Source organism: Microplitis mediator, chromosome 11 (assembly GCF_029852145.1).
Source record: "Microplitis mediator isolate UGA2020A chromosome 11, iyMicMedi2.1, whole genome shotgun sequence".
Taxonomy (NCBI): domain Eukaryota; kingdom Metazoa; phylum Arthropoda; class Insecta; order Hymenoptera; family Braconidae; genus Microplitis; species Microplitis mediator.
In genome coordinates, this window is record NC_079979.1 from 5,293,466 (window position 1) to 5,309,950 (window position 16,485).

Here is a 16,485-nt window from a genome sequence, read left to right on the forward strand (position 1 = left end):
AGTTTGCTTGAGCAAAAGCTTACTGTACAAAAGTTTCGTTGAATTTTTCGTCAAATTTCCGTCACTTTCGGACTTTTCCGTTTTTGACGACAATTTATACACAACTTGCTATACAATTTGAGGTAAATTTACTACCCGAATTAGAATGCAAATTCACTTCAAAAGGTGACTAGAAAAAAATTTTTCGTCAATTTTCAGGCAAATTTTTGCATCAATTTATTGTTAATTTGACTTAAAAAATTGTAAAGTAATTTTTTACCGTAAAATTGTAGACAATTTTATGTATAAATTTGCTTACCGTCTGAAGTGGTATGAATGAACATTACCGACTTTTTTGTGTAGTCAAAATTTACCTCTAAATTGAGGAAAAATTAACCGCAAATTTTTCTTTCCAACTTTTGCTGTCAAATCGTCGGCAAATTCGGACAAAAAATTTCAGGCAATTTCAATGTCAAATTACAGTCAATTTCAAGCTAAAGTGGCTATTAGGGTTACTGTCAGGCAATGACGTTAAGTTGATTAAAAATTTCATTTTAACCCTGAAAGCCACCTGAACCGCAAGTTAATTTCAAGCTACTGCCGTATTCTGAAGCCAACTTAAAAAAGAAAGCATTATCCAGCCAAGCTTGCCAGAAACTTTTTCGTTAAGGTAGCCGAAAATGTTTCACTGCAGAACTTACTGAGTAAGGTGTGGCTATCAGGGTAATTGTTGTCAAAAATGGAAAAGCCTCAAGTTGACGGATATTTCACAAAAAATTCAAGGAAGTGGTTACGTCCTCAGTGGCCTCAAGTGCCTCCATCTGTCAATCAATTAGTTAACTTGAAAAACATAAATAGCTTGTATACAAGCTGTCGTCAGTAACGAAAATGCCCGAAATTGACAGATATTTGACGAAAAATTCAAGAAAACTTTTATTCTAGTTTTGCTGTCAAATTGTCGGCAAATTCGGACAGCAAACTTTAGTAATTTTAATTGTCAAATTTCCTGAAATTCGCTGCCCAAATTTGTCGACAATTTGACAGCAAAAGTTGAAAATATAAATTTGCGGTTAATTTATCTTCAATTTAAAGGTACCCTGATAGCCAAGTTGGCCGCAACTTGTCGACGACCTACTGCCGCAACCTGTCGCCAGATTGGCCGCAAAAGTTGGCATTTCCATAAGTTGTCGGCAACTTTCCGAGGAACTTGTCGACAACTCTCAGCTTGTGTAACTGTTGCCGACAACTTGTCTACAAGTTGCTCAGAAACTTGGTGACAGGTTGCGGCAGTAGATTGTCGCCAAGTTTTTGAGTAACTTGTAGCCAACATGTAGTCAACAGTTACACGAGCTGAAAGTTGTCAACAACTTGTCGTCAAGTTGGTTGCAACTCAGGTACACCAACTTTCTGATTAGAAACTCTGGCTATCAGGGATAACTTTTTACGAAAAAAAAAGTCGTTAATGTTCATTCTTACCATTTGAGAAGATGAGCAAATTTATTCATGAAATTGTCTACAATTTCATGGTAAAAAAATACTTATCAATTTTTCCAGTCAAATTAACAATAAATTGACAAAATTTGCCTGAAAATTGACAACTTTTTTCTAGTTAACTTTTGAAGTGAATTTGCATTTTAGTTCGGGTAGTAAATTTACATCAAATTCAATAGCAAGTTGCCCACAAATTGACGTAAAAAATGGAAAAGTCTAAAGTTGACGAAAATTTGACGAAAAATTCAAGGAAACTTTTGTAAAGTAAACTGTTGCTAAAGCAAACTGTGCAATAGCACACTTTTTATAGGGTATATTTCTATACTAAATCTTACTGACCCTAATAGCACACCCTAATAGCCACTTTAGCTTGAAATTGAAGTACCTCGACATTGAAATTGCCTGAAATTTGCTGCCCAAATTTGCAGACAATTTGACAGCAAAAGTTGGAAAAACAAATTTGCGGTTAATTTTTGCTCAATTTAGAGGTAAATTTTTACTAGAAAAAAAAAGTCGGTAATGTTCATTCTTACTATTTCAGAAGGTAAGCAAATTTATACATAAAAATGTCTACAATTTGGGGGTGAAAAAATACTTTATAAGTCAAATTAACAATAAATTGATGTAAAACTGCCTGAAAAATTTTGTTTAGTCAGCTTTTGAAGTGAATTTGCATTCTAATTCGGGTAGTAAATTTACGTCAAATTGTACTGCAAGTTGTATAGACATTTTATGTATAATTTGCTTATCATCTGAAATGCAAAGAACGAACGTTACCAACAATTATTTTCTATAAAAAATTACCTCTAAATCGAGCAAAAGTTAACCGCAAATTTTTCTTTTCAACTTTTACTGTTAAATTATTGGCAAATTCGGGCAGGTAATTTCAATGATGTCAAGTTACAGTCAATTTCAAGCTAAAGTGGCTATTAGAGGAGTTAATTTGCAGTGGAGGTGACTATCCGGGTAAATTTCATATCAAACTATAGTAAAAAATATAGACTGGAGCTCCACTGGTGGCGAAAAAATTAATTATTGCTATAGAAAAACATATATCATTTACTGAATCATGGCATTTCTTATAAGTTTTTATTCTCTGGCAGTGCCCTTTTCGCATGAAAAAAATTGTAAAATGATTAAAAATGGGGGTGCTATAGTATATGCTGGCCTAATTTCATTATTTAAATTAGTTCTCATTACTAAAATGGGTAAAGTTTCATAATTTTATGACGAACAATCAATCATCTTTCGACTGAAAAAGGAATTTTCTAAAAATATTGTTTTTTAAAAAAGTTTTTAAAAATTGGAGCTAAATACCGTTCGGTCTACGGTATAGAGACACGGCAGGCTCGCGCCATGACACTTCACACATATACATGTGTGTTTAAACGTGTACTTGGCGCGAGACACTACCGTGTCTCCTGATGTAATATGCATCAGATATAGTGCAAAAATTAGTATCTTATGCTGTGACAAATTAAATTTCATACTTCAAATTTTTTTATTAAAAATTTTCGTAGCATCGTTTTATTGCATTCCAACCGTAGTTTGTATAAATTTTTTAATCATGACAGAAAATTTTCGTAGTTGAGTAGTAGATAAAACAGATACAGCTTTAACCAAAAACAGGATCCGAAAAATTTCTAGATGTTACTAATCCCGTGATGGTCTAGAATATCCAGTCGAAAATTAGATGTCTATTCATTTTCGTTAAGTTGCAGTAACTTAAGCCTATGTAACTTCTGGCTGCACAACTAAATATCAACATCAAAAATATTCATCAGACATAAAATCCAAGACAAATTTTAGAATATTTTGCACGTATTTGGCGTTTATTTCAGGCAATTTTTGCAAATTTTATATCGTGTGTATATTCGTTTATTGATTTGTCAATTTTTTGTTATGGACTTGTTGAATTGAAAACAAAAAGTTGAATAATTGCTACTTTTCTATTAGGCTCGGAATAAATTTTTTTTTTTTTTTAATATAAAAAAAGTTATCCATTTGTTGTTACTTAAATAGTTTTAATTACTTGAACGTTTTTTTTAAAATAAAAATTTAAATTGATATCATAGTTTTTCTAATACGAGAAGACACTGTAGATGGCACTTTTCAATTGTTTCTCGCAGATACTCGTGAAACGTATAGTTTCAATATATAACATTTTGTAGACAGACGTTGATGGGCACTTCGGACAAAGTCATGTTGGATGCCTAAAGGTTCTTTGCACGTAGCAGTCAATCAGGATACACAGGATCGACAAAATGCGCAAAAAAGGAAATCAACGTCTTACGCCTAGGAAATGGTTCTCAAAAGAAGAGAATCATTAGGCAAAAAATGACAATAAAAATAACAAACTGCCTGCAAAGAAGGGGTAGCTCTGATCGGGGGAAGCGTAATGCACTTCCATACTGGATCAGAAGTGTAGAAACACACTAGGCAACTGCTACTCCGTTACTCGACCAAAAGGAAGATGCCAAGGTCGAGTAATCCTTTTGTTTTTCATATATTTGATGAGATATAATTTTTTAATTTAAAATTATGACTTTTTTTTTACGTTAATTATTGACAAAAAAAAAAAAAAAATTAAATCATTTACTCGTAATATGTATAATAGATTTTCTTTACGAGGGTATATAATTATTTTTGTAAATAATTTTTCAACTTTGATAATAACTTTAGGTAAAATTAATAACAAGGCTTTTAAAGTTTTCTGTAGCCTAAGAATTTATAATACGCTAATATTTCTAATACACGATTGATATTGTCAGAAACGAAACGTCTAATCCAAGTTTTTATTCACTTTGCTAGTGCAATAAGAATAGTATAGATTTTTCACGTTAACCATAGCAGCTTAAAATAGAGCAGGCCAATTTGAATCATGAGAAAATTAATAATTTTATTAAGATCAAATTTGATAGCACGTAATATTTTATTGTTGAAAGTAATAATTTTTTATTTTTTGAAAATAATATAGCAAGTAATAAATTACAGGAAGGTTTTTATATATAAATTTTTCCATTAAATTTTGAGTTATTGACGTATATAATATGTAATATAAATCAGATATAGTGCAAAAATTAGTATCTTATGCTGTGACAAATTAAATTTCATACTGCATTTTTTTTTATTAGAAATTTTCGTAGCATCGTTTTATTGCATTCCAACCGTAGTTTGTATAAATTTTTCAATCATGACAGAAAATTTTCGTAGTTTAGTAGTAGATAAAACAGATACAGCTTTAACCAAAAACAGGATCCGAAAAATTTCTAGATGTTACTAATCCCGTGATGGTCTAGAATATCCAGTCAAAAATTAGATGTCTATTCATTTTCGTTAAGTTGCAGTAACTTAAGCCTATGTAACTTCTGGCTGCACAACTAAATATCAACATCAAAAATATTCATCAGACATAAAATCCAAGACAAATTTTAGAATATTTTGCACGTATTTGGCGTTTATATCAGGCAATTTTTGCAAATTTTATATCTTGTGTATATTCGTTTATTGATTTGTCAATTTTTTGTTAAGGACTTGTTGAATTGAAAACAAAAAGTTGAATAATTGCTACTTTTCTATTAGGCTCGAAATAAATTTTTTTTTTTTTTTTCAATATAAAAAAAGTTATCCATTTGTTGTTACTTAAATAGTTTTAATTACTTGAACGTTTTTTTTTAAATAAAAATTTAAATTGATATCATAGTTTTTCTAATACGAGAAGACACTGTAGATGGCACTTTTCAATTGTTTCTCGCAGATACTCGTGAAACGTATAGTTTCAATATATAACATTTTGTAGACAGACGTTGATGGGCACTTCGGACAAAGTCATGTTGGATGCCTAAAGGTTCTTTGCACGTAGCAGTCAATCAGGATACATAGGATCGACAAAATGCGCAAAAAAGGAAATCAACGTCTTACGCCTAGGAAATGGTTCTCAAAAGAAGAGAATCATTAGGCAAAAAATGTCAATAAAAATAACAAACTGCCTGCAAAGAAGGGGTAGCTCTGATCGGGGGAAGCGTAATGCACTTCCATACTGGATCAGAAGTGTAGAAACACACTAGGCAACTGCTACTCCGTTACTCGACCAAAAGGAAGATGCCAAGGTCGAGTAATCCTTTTGTTTTTCATATATTTGATGAGATATAATTTTTTAATTTAAAATTATGACTTTTTTTTACGTTAATTATTGACAAAAAAAAAAAAAAAATTAAATCATTTACTCGTAATATGTATAATAGATTTTCTTTACGAGGGTACCCAGTAAACACATTTACGTAAATTTGACGTCAGTGTGACTTTACGCTAAGTCATCATTTACGTAAGATATAAGTCACGAATGAGTCAGGTGTGACTCATTATTTCCCACTTTTTTACGTAAGATTATGATGTAAAACTAATGACGTATACATGACGTCAATGTGATGTCTGTGTGACATTCTATGACGTCAATATGACATATGGGTGATGTCAAAATTATCAATTCAGAAAAAATATTTTTGAAAAAAAAAAAAAAAAAATGAAATACCGAAATTTTGATCTGATTATTACCGCCCTAATGTATTGTGAATTCAGAAACAAGATTAGATAACGTTAAATAATATAAAAATCCTGGGCGTCTGCTGGGTTCGAACATGGTTCCTCTTGACTGGTAGTCTTGAACGTTGCTCACCGGTCCACATCACGAGAGTTCAAAGCTTGTGCTTAATTGATGTATTTAGAGTGAAATGCCGGAAAAGACAATGTTCATAACTTTTCGTGAAAGATTTTTACAAAATTTAAAAAAACTTTATGAACTTATATGAATATTTATAGAAACAATATTTTTCGGCCTCGATGATAATTGTTTAAAATTTCATTAAGTTTCATCCAATTTTTTAATTTTTTGTTGTGATGTGAAATTTGAAAAATCTTATATAAAATTTTGCGAAATATTAAACAATTGCACAAAATCGAATGAAATTTAATCGATTGAAAAATTGCGATACTAAACTTTATAATCTTAATATCAAAAGAGTTTAAACTGTCGTTACATTTTCTTTGTCATCCTAAATGATGATTTCGATATATCATTTAAAAAAATAAAATTAATTTTTTTATGATGCTAATGTTTCAATCTAAAACGTCTGAATAATCTATTATCGAGTTTATCGATTACTTTGGACCCAAAAATCTACGACGTTTAGTTGTTATTTTTACACATTTACAAATTTTTGAAAATTTATTCTATGATTGTTTTATTTTAATAAATAGATGACAAAAACTAAGACTCGGAAATTACATCAGCATTGCGTAAAATAATGACTTGTCACTGATGTAAAGATATGATTTAAGAGTGACATCCATATTAGGTATAACCGTGACTTTGCTACTGACATAAATGTATGATTTTAAAATTACATCATTATGATATACGATAATGACTTTATTACTACGTAATAATGTGATGTAGATTTTATGTCAAACGTACGTAATACATAAGTCATAACTCTGACGTCATACAAGAGTCATGTGTACATCAATATGATGTCACAAGCTTTACATCATATTAAAGTCATGCAGAACGTCAGATTGACATCAAATTTACATCAGATGCCGTGACATTTCTATGACCTACGTATGACGTCAAAATAAGGTCATGTGATCACTGGGTATATAATTATTTTTGTAAATAATTTTTCAACTTTGATAATAACTTTAGGTAAAATTAATAACAAGGCTTTTAAAGTTTTCTGTAGCCTAAGAATTTATAATACGCTAATATTTTTAATACATGATTGATATTGTCAGAAACGAAACGTCTAATCCAAGTTTTTATTCACTTTGCTAGTGCAATAAGAATAGTATAGATTTTTCACGTTAACCGTAGCAGCTTAAAATAGAGCAGGCCAATTTGAATCATGAGAAAATTAATAATTTTATTAAGATCAAATTTGATAGCACGTAATATTTTATTGTTGAAAGTAATAATTTTTTATTTTTTGAAAATAATATAGCAAGTAATAAATTACAGGAAGGTTTTTATATATAAATTTTTCCATTAAATTTTGAGTTATGGACGTATATAATATGTAATATAAATCAGATATAGTGCAAAAATTAGTATCTTATGCTGTGACAAATTAAATTTCATACTGCAAATTTTTTTATTAAAAATTTTCGTGGCATCGTTTTATTGCATTCCAACCGTAGTTTGTATAAATTTTTTAATCATGACAGAAAATTTTCGTAGTTTAGTAGTAGATAAAACAGATACAGCTTTAACCAAAAACAGGATCCGAAAAATTTCTAGATGTTACTAATCCCGTAATGGTCTAGAATATCCAGTCAAAAATTAGATGTCTATTCATTTTCGTTAAGTTGCAGTAACTTAAGCCTATGTAACTTCTGGCTGCACAACTAAATATCAACATCAAAAATATTCATCAGACATAAAATCCAAGACAAATTTTAGAATATTTTGCACGTATTTGGCGTTTATTTCAGGCAATTTTTGCAAATTTTATATCTTGTGTATATTCGTTTATTGATTTGTCAATTTTTTGTTATGGACTTGTTGAATTGAAAACAAAAAGTAGAATAATTGCTACTTTTCTATTAGGCTCGAAATAAATTTTTTTTTTTTTTTTCAATATAAAAAAAGTTATCCATTTGTTGTTACTTAAATAGTTTTAATTACTTGAACGTTTTTTTTAAAATAAAAATTTAAATTGATATCATAGTTTTTCTAATACGATAAGACACTGTAGATGGCACTTTTCAATTGTTTCTCGCAGATACTCGTGAAACGTTTAGTTTCAATATATAACATTTTGTAGACAGACGTTGATGGGCACTTCGGACAAAGTCATGTTGGATGCCTAAAGGTTCTTTGCACGTAGCAGCAAATCAGGATACACAGGATCGACAAAATGCGCAAAAAAGGAAATCAACGTCTTACGCCTAGGAAATGGTTCTCAAAAGAAGAAAATCATTAGGCAAAAAATGACAATAAAAATAACAAACTGCCTGCAAAGAAGGGGTAGCTCTGATCGGGGGAAGCGTAATGCACTTCCATACTGGATCAGAAGTGTAGAAACACACTAGGCAACTGCTACTCCGTTACTCGACCAAAAGGAAGATGCCAAGGTCGAGTAATCCTTTTGTTTTTCATATATTTGATGAGATATAATTTTTTAATTTAAAATTATGACTTTTTTTTACGTTAATTATTGACAAAAAAAAAAAAAAAAATTAAATCATTTACTCGTAATATGTATAATAGATTTTCTTTACGAGGGTATATAATTATTTTTGTAAATAATTTTTCAACTTTGATAATAACTTTAGGTAAAATTAATAACAAGGCTTTTGAAGTTTTCTGTAGCCTAAGAATTTATAATACGCTAATATTTTTAATACATGATTGATATTGTCAGAAACGAAACGTCTAATCCAAGTTTTTATTCACTTTGCTAGTGCAATAAGAATAGTATAGATTTTTCACGTTAACCGTAGCAGCTTAAAATAGAGCAGGCCAATTTAAATCATGAGAAAATTAATAATTTTATTAAGATCAAATTTGATAGCACGTAATATTTTATTGTTGAAAGTAATAATTTTTTATTTTTTAAAAATAATATAGCAAGTAATAAATTACAGGAAGGTTTTTATAAATAAATTTTTCCATTAAATTTTGAGTTATTGACGTATATAATATGTAATATAAATCAGATATAGTGCAAAAATTAGTATCTTATGCTGTGACAAATTGAATTTCATACTGCAAATTTTTTTATTAAAAATTTTCGTAGCGTCGTTTTATTGCATTCCAACCGTAGTTTGTATAAATTTTTTAATCATGACAGAAAATTTTCGTAGTTGAGTAGTAGATAAAACAGATACAGCTTTAACCAAAAACAGGATCCGAAAAATTTCTAGATGTTACTAATCCCGTGATGGTCTAGAATATCCAGTCGAAAATTAGATGTCTATTCATTTTCGTTAAGTTGCAGTAACTTAAGCCTATGTAACTTCTAGCTGCACAACTAAATATCAACATCAAAATTATTCATCAGACATAAAATCCAAGACAAATTTTAGAATATTTTGCACGTATTTGGCGTTTATTTCAGGCAATTTTTGCAAATTTTATATCGTGTGTATATTCGTTTATTGATTTGTCAATTTTTTGTTATAGACTTGTTGAATTGAAAACAAAAAGTTGAATAATTGCTACTTTTCTATTAGGCTCGAAATAAATTTTTTTTTTTTTTTTCAATATAAAAAAAGTTATCCATTTGTTGTTACTTAAATAGTTTTAATTACTTGAACGTTTTTTTTAAAATCAAAATTTAAATTGATATCATAGTTTTTCTAATACGAGAAGACATTGTAGATGGCACTTTTCAATTGTTTCTCGCAGATACTCGTGAAACGTATAGTTTCAATATATAACATTTTGTAGACAGACGTTGATGGGCACTTCGGACAAAGTCATGTTGGATGCCTAAAGGTTCTTTGCACGTAGCAGTCAATCAGGATACACAGGATCGACAAAATGCGCAAAAAAGGAAATCAACGTCTTACGCCTAGGAAATGGTTCTCAAAAGAAGAGAATCATAAGGCAAAAAATGACAATAAAAATAACAAACTGCCTGCAAAGAAGGGGTAGCTCTGATCGGGGGAAGCGTCATGCACTTCCATACTGGATCAGAAGTGTAGAAACACACTAGGCAACTGCTACTCCGTTACTCGACCAAAAGGAAGATGCCAAGGTCGAGTAATCCTTTTGTTTTTTATATATTTGATGAGATATAATTTTTTAATTTAAAATTATGACTTTTTTTTACGTTAATTATTGACAAAAAAAAAAAAAAAATTAAATCATTTACTCGTAATATGTATAATAGATTTTCTTTACGAGGGTATATAATTATTTTTGTAAATAATTTTTCAACTTTGATAATAACTTTAGGTAAAATTAATAACAAGGCTTTTAAAGTTTTCTGTAGCCTAAGAATTTATAATACGCTAATATTTTTTATACATGATTGATATTGTCAGAAACGAAACGTCTAATCCAAGTTTTTATTCACTTTGCTAGTGCAATAAGAATAGTATAGATTTTTCACGTTAACCGTAGCAGCTTAAAATAGAGCAGGCCAATTTGAATCATGAGAAAATTAATAATTTTATTAAGATCAAATTTGATAGCACGTAATATTTTATTGTTGAAAGTGATAATTTTTTATTTTTTGAAAATAATATAGCAAGTAATAAATTACAGGAAGGTTTTTATATATAAATTTTTCCATTAAATTTTGAGTTATGGACGTATATAATATGTAATATAAATCAGATATAGTGCAAAAATTAGTATCTTATGCTGTGACAAATTAAATTTCATACTGCAAATTTTTTTATTAAAAATTTTCGTGGCATCGTTTTATTGCATTCCAACCGTAGTTTGTATAAATTTTTTAATCATGACAGAAAATTTTCGTAGTTTAGTAGTAGATAAAACAGATACAGCTTTAACCAAAAACAGGATCCGAAAAATTTCTAGATGTTACTAATCCCGTAATGGTCTAGAATATCCAGTCAAAAATTAGATGTCTATTCATTTTCGTTAAGTTGCAGTAACTTAAGCCTATGTAACTTCTGGCTGCACAACTAAATATCAACATCAAAAATATTCATCAGACATAAAATCCAAGACAAATTTTAGAATATTTTGCACGTATTTGGCGTTTATTTCAGGCAATTTTTGCAAATTTTATATCTTGTGTATATTCGTTTATTGATTTGTCAATTTTTTGTTATGGACTTGTTGAATTGAAAACAAAAAGTAGAATAATTGCTACTTTTCTATTAGGCTCGAAATAAATTTTTTTTTTTTTTTTCAATATAAAAAAAGTTATCCATTTGTTGTTACTTAAATAGTTTTAATTACTTGAACGTTTTTTTTAAAATAAAAATTTAAATTGATATCATAGTTTTTCTAATACGATAAGACACTGTAGATGGCACTTTTCAATTGTTTCTCGCAGATACTCGTGAAACGTTTAGTTTCAATATATAACATTTTGTAGACAGACGTTGATGGGCACTTCGGACAAAGTCATGTTGGATGCCTAAAGGTTCTTTGCACGTAGCAGCAAATCAGGATACACAGGATCGACAAAATGCGCAAAAAAGGAAATCAACGTCTTACGCCTAGGAAATGGTTCTCAAAAGAAGAAAATCATTAGGCAAAAAATGACAATAAAAATAACAAACTGCCTGCAAAGAAGGGGTAGCTCTGATCGGGGGAAGCGTAATGCACTTCCATACTGGATCAGAAGTGTAGAAACACACTAGGCAACTGCTACTCCGTTACTCGACCAAAAGGAAGATGCCAAGGTCGAGTAATCCTTTTGTTTTTCATATATTTGATGAGATATAATTTTTTAATTTAAAATTATGACTTTTTTTTACGTTAATTATTGACAAAAAAAAAAAAAAAATTAAATCATTTACTCGTAATATGTATAATAGATTTTCTTTACGAGGGTATATAATTATTTTTGTAAATAATTTTTCAACTTTGATAATAACTTTAGGTAAAATTAATAACAAGGCTTTTGAAGTTTTCTGTAGCCTAAGAATTTATAATACGCTAATATTTTTAATACATGATTGATATTGTCAGAAACGAAACGTCTAATCCAAGTTTTTATTCACTTTGCTAGTGCAATAAGAATAGTATAGATTTTTCACGTTAACCGTAGCAGCTTAAAATAGAGCAGGCCAATTTAAATCATGAGAAAATTAATAATTTTATTAAGATCAAATTTGATAGCACGTAATATTTTATTGTTGAAAGTAATAATTTTTTATTTTTTAAAAATAATATAGCAAGTAATAAATTACAGGAAGGTTTTTATAAATAAATTTTTCCATTAAATTTTGAGTTATTGACGTATATAATATGTAATATAAATCAGATATAGTGCAAAAATTAGTATCTTATGCTGTGACAAATTGAATTTCATACTGCAAATTTTTTTATTAAAAATTTTCGTAGCGTCGTTTTATTGCATTCCAACCGTAGTTTGTATAAATTTTTTAATCATGACAGAAAATTTTCGTAGTTGAGTAGTAGATAAAACAGATACAGCTTTAACCAAAAACAGGATCCGAAAAATTTCTAGATGTTACTAATCCCGTGATGGTCTAGAATATCCAGTCGAAAATTAGATGTCTATTCATTTTCGTTAAGTTGCAGTAACTTAAGCCTATGTAACTTCTAGCTGCACAACTAAATATCAACATCAAAATTATTCATCAGACATAAAATCCAAGACAAATTTTAGAATATTTTGCACGTATTTGGCGTTTATTTCAGGCAATTTTTGCAAATTTTATATCGTGTGTATATTCGTTTATTGATTTGTCAATTTTTTGTTATAGACTTGTTGAATTGAAAACAAAAAGTTGAATAATTGCTACTTTTCTATTAGGCTCGAAATAAATTTTTTTTTTTTTTTTCAATATAAAAAAAGTTATCCATTTGTTGTTACTTAAATAGTTTTAATTACTTGAACGTTTTTTTTAAAATCAAAATTTAAATTGATATCATAGTTTTTCTAATACGAGAAGACATTGTAGATGGCACTTTTCAATTGTTTCTCGCAGATACTCGTGAAACGTATAGTTTCAATATATAACATTTTGTAGACAGACGTTGATGGGCACTTCGGACAAAGTCATGTTGGATGCCTAAAGGTTCTTTGCACGTAGCAGTCAATCAGGATACACAGGATCGACAAAATGCGCAAAAAAGGAAATCAACGTCTTACGCCTAGGAAATGGTTCTCAAAAGAAGAGAATCATAAGGCAAAAAATGACAATAAAAATAACAAACTGCCTGCAAAGAAGGGGTAGCTCTGATCGGGGGAAGCGTCATGCACTTCCATACTGGATCAGAAGTGTAGAAACACACTAGGCAACTGCTACTCCGTTACTCGACCAAAAGGAAGATGCCAAGGTCGAGTAATCCTTTTGTTTTTTATATATTTGATGAGATATAATTTTTTAATTTAAAATTATGACTTTTTTTTACGTTAATTATTGACAAAAAAAAAAAAAAAATTAAATCATTTACTCGTAATATGTATAATAGATTTTCTTTACGAGGGTATATAATTATTTTTGTAAATAATTTTTCAACTTTGATAATAACTTTAGGTAAAATTAATAACAAGGCTTTTAAAGTTTTCTGTAGCCTAAGAATTTATAATACGCTAATATTTTTTATACATGATTGATATTGTCAGAAACGAAACGTCTAATCCAAGTTTTTATTCACTTTGCTAGTGCAATAAGAATAGTATAGATTTTTCACGTTAACCGTAGCAGCTTAAAATAGAGCAGGCCAATTTGAATCATGAGAAAATTAATAATTTTATTAAGATCAAATTTGATAGCACGTAATATTTTATTGTTGAAAGTAATAATTTTTTATTTTTTAAAAATAATATAGCAAGTAATAAATTACAGGAAGGTTTTTATATATAAATTTTTCCATTAAATTTTGAGTTATTGACGTATATAATATGTAATATGCATCAGATATAGTGCAAAAATTAGTATCTTATGTTGTGACAAATTAAATTTCATACTGCAAATTTTTTTATTAAAAATTTTCGTAGCATCGTTTTATTGCATTCCAACCGTAGTTTGTATAAATTTTTTAATCATGACAGAAAATTTCCGTAGTTTAGTAGTAGATAAAACAGATACAGCTTTAACCAAATACAGGATCCGAAAAATTTCTAGATGTTACTAATCCCGTGATGGTCTAGAATATCCAGTCGAAAATTAGATGTCTATTCATTTTCGTTAAGTTGCAGTAACTTAAGCCTATGTAACTTCTGGCTGCACAACTAAATATCAACATCAAAAATATTCATCAGACATAAAATCCAAGACAAATTTTAGAATATTTTGCACGTAATTGGCGTTTATTTCAGGCAATTTTTGCAAATTTTATATCTTGTGTATATTCGTTTATTGATTTGTCAATTTTTTGTTATGGACTTGTTGAATTGAAAACAAAAAGTTGAATAATTGCTACTTTTCTATTAGGCTCGAAATAAATTTTTTTTTTTTTTTTCAATATAAAAAAAGTTATCCATTTGTTGTTACTTAAATAGTTTTAATGACTTGAACGTTTTTTTTAAAATCAAAATTTAAATTGATATCATAGTTTTTCTAATACGAGAAGACATTGTAGATGGCACTTTTCAATTGTTTCTCGCAGATACTCGTGAAACGTATAGTTTCAATATATAACATTTTGTAGACAGACGTTGATGGGCACTTCGGACAAAGTCATGTTGGATGCCTAAAGGTTCTTTGCACGTAGCAGTCAATCAGGATACACAGGATCGACAAAATGCGCAAAAAAGGAAATCAACGTCTTACGCCTAGGAAATGGTTCTCAAAAGAAGAGAATCATAAGGCAAAAAATGACAATAAAAATAACAAACTGCCTGCAAAGAAGGGGTAGCTCTGATCGGGGGAAGCGTCATGCACTTCCATACTGGATCAGAAGTGTAGAAACACACTAGGCAACTGCTACTCCGTTACTCGACCAAAAGGAAGATGCCAAGGTCGAGTAATCCTTTTGTTTTTTATATATTTGATGAGATATAATTTTTTAATTTAAAATTATGACTTTTTTTTACGTTAATTATTGACAAAAAAAAAAAAAAAATTAAATCATTTACTCGTAATATGTATAATAGATTTTCTTTACGAGGGTATATAATTATTTTTGTAAATAATTTTTCAACTTTGATAATAACTTTAGGTAAAATTAATAACAAGGCTTTTAAAGTTTTCTGTAGCCTAAGAATTTATAATACGCTAATATTTTTTATACATGATTGATATTGTCAGAAACGAAACGTCTAATCCAAGTTTTTATTCACTTTGCTAGTGCAATAAGAATAGTATAGATTTTTCACGTTAACCGTAGCAGCTTAAAATAGAGCAGGCCAATTTGAATCATGAGAAAATTAATAATTTTATTAAGATCAAATTTGATAGCACGTAATATTTTATTGTTGAAAGTAATAATTTTTTATTTTTTAAAAATAATATAGCAAGTAATAAATTACAGGAAGGTTTTTATATATAAATTTTTCCATTAAATTTTGAGTTATTGACGTATATAATATGTAATATGCATCAGATATAGTGCAAAAATTAGTATCTTATGTTGTGACAAATTAAATTTCATACTGCAAATTTTTTTATTAAAAATTTTCGTAGCATCGTTTTATTGCATTCCAACCGTAGTTTGTATAAATTTTTTAATCATGACAGAAAATTTCCGTAGTTTAGTAGTAGATAAAACAGATACAGCTTTAACCAAATACAGGATCCGAAAAATTTCTAGATGTTACTAATCCCGTGATGGTCTAGAATATCCAGTCGAAAATTAGATGTCTATTCATTTTCGTTAAGTTGCAGTAACTTAAGCCTATGTAACTTCTGGCTGCACAACTAAATATCAACATCAAAAATATTCATCAGACATAAAATCCAAGACAAATTTTAGAATATTTTGCACGTAATTGGCGTTTATTTCAGGCAATTTTTGCAAATTTTATATCTTGTGTATATTCGTTTATTGATTTGTCAATTTTTTGTTATGGACTTGTTGAATTGAAAACAAAAAGTTGAATAATTGCTACTTTTCTATTAGGCTCGGAATAAATTTTTTTTTTTTTTTTCAATATAAAAAAAGTTATCCATTTGTTGTTACTTAAATAGTTTTAATGACTTGAACGTTTTTTTTAAAATAAAAATTTAAATTGTTATCATAGTTTTTCTAATACGAGAAGACACTGTAGATGGCACTTTTCAATTGTTTCTCGCAGATACTCGTGAAACGTATAGTTTCAATATATAACATTTTGTAGACAGACGTTGATGGGCACTTTGGACAAAGTCATGTTGGATGCCTAAAGGTTCTTTGCA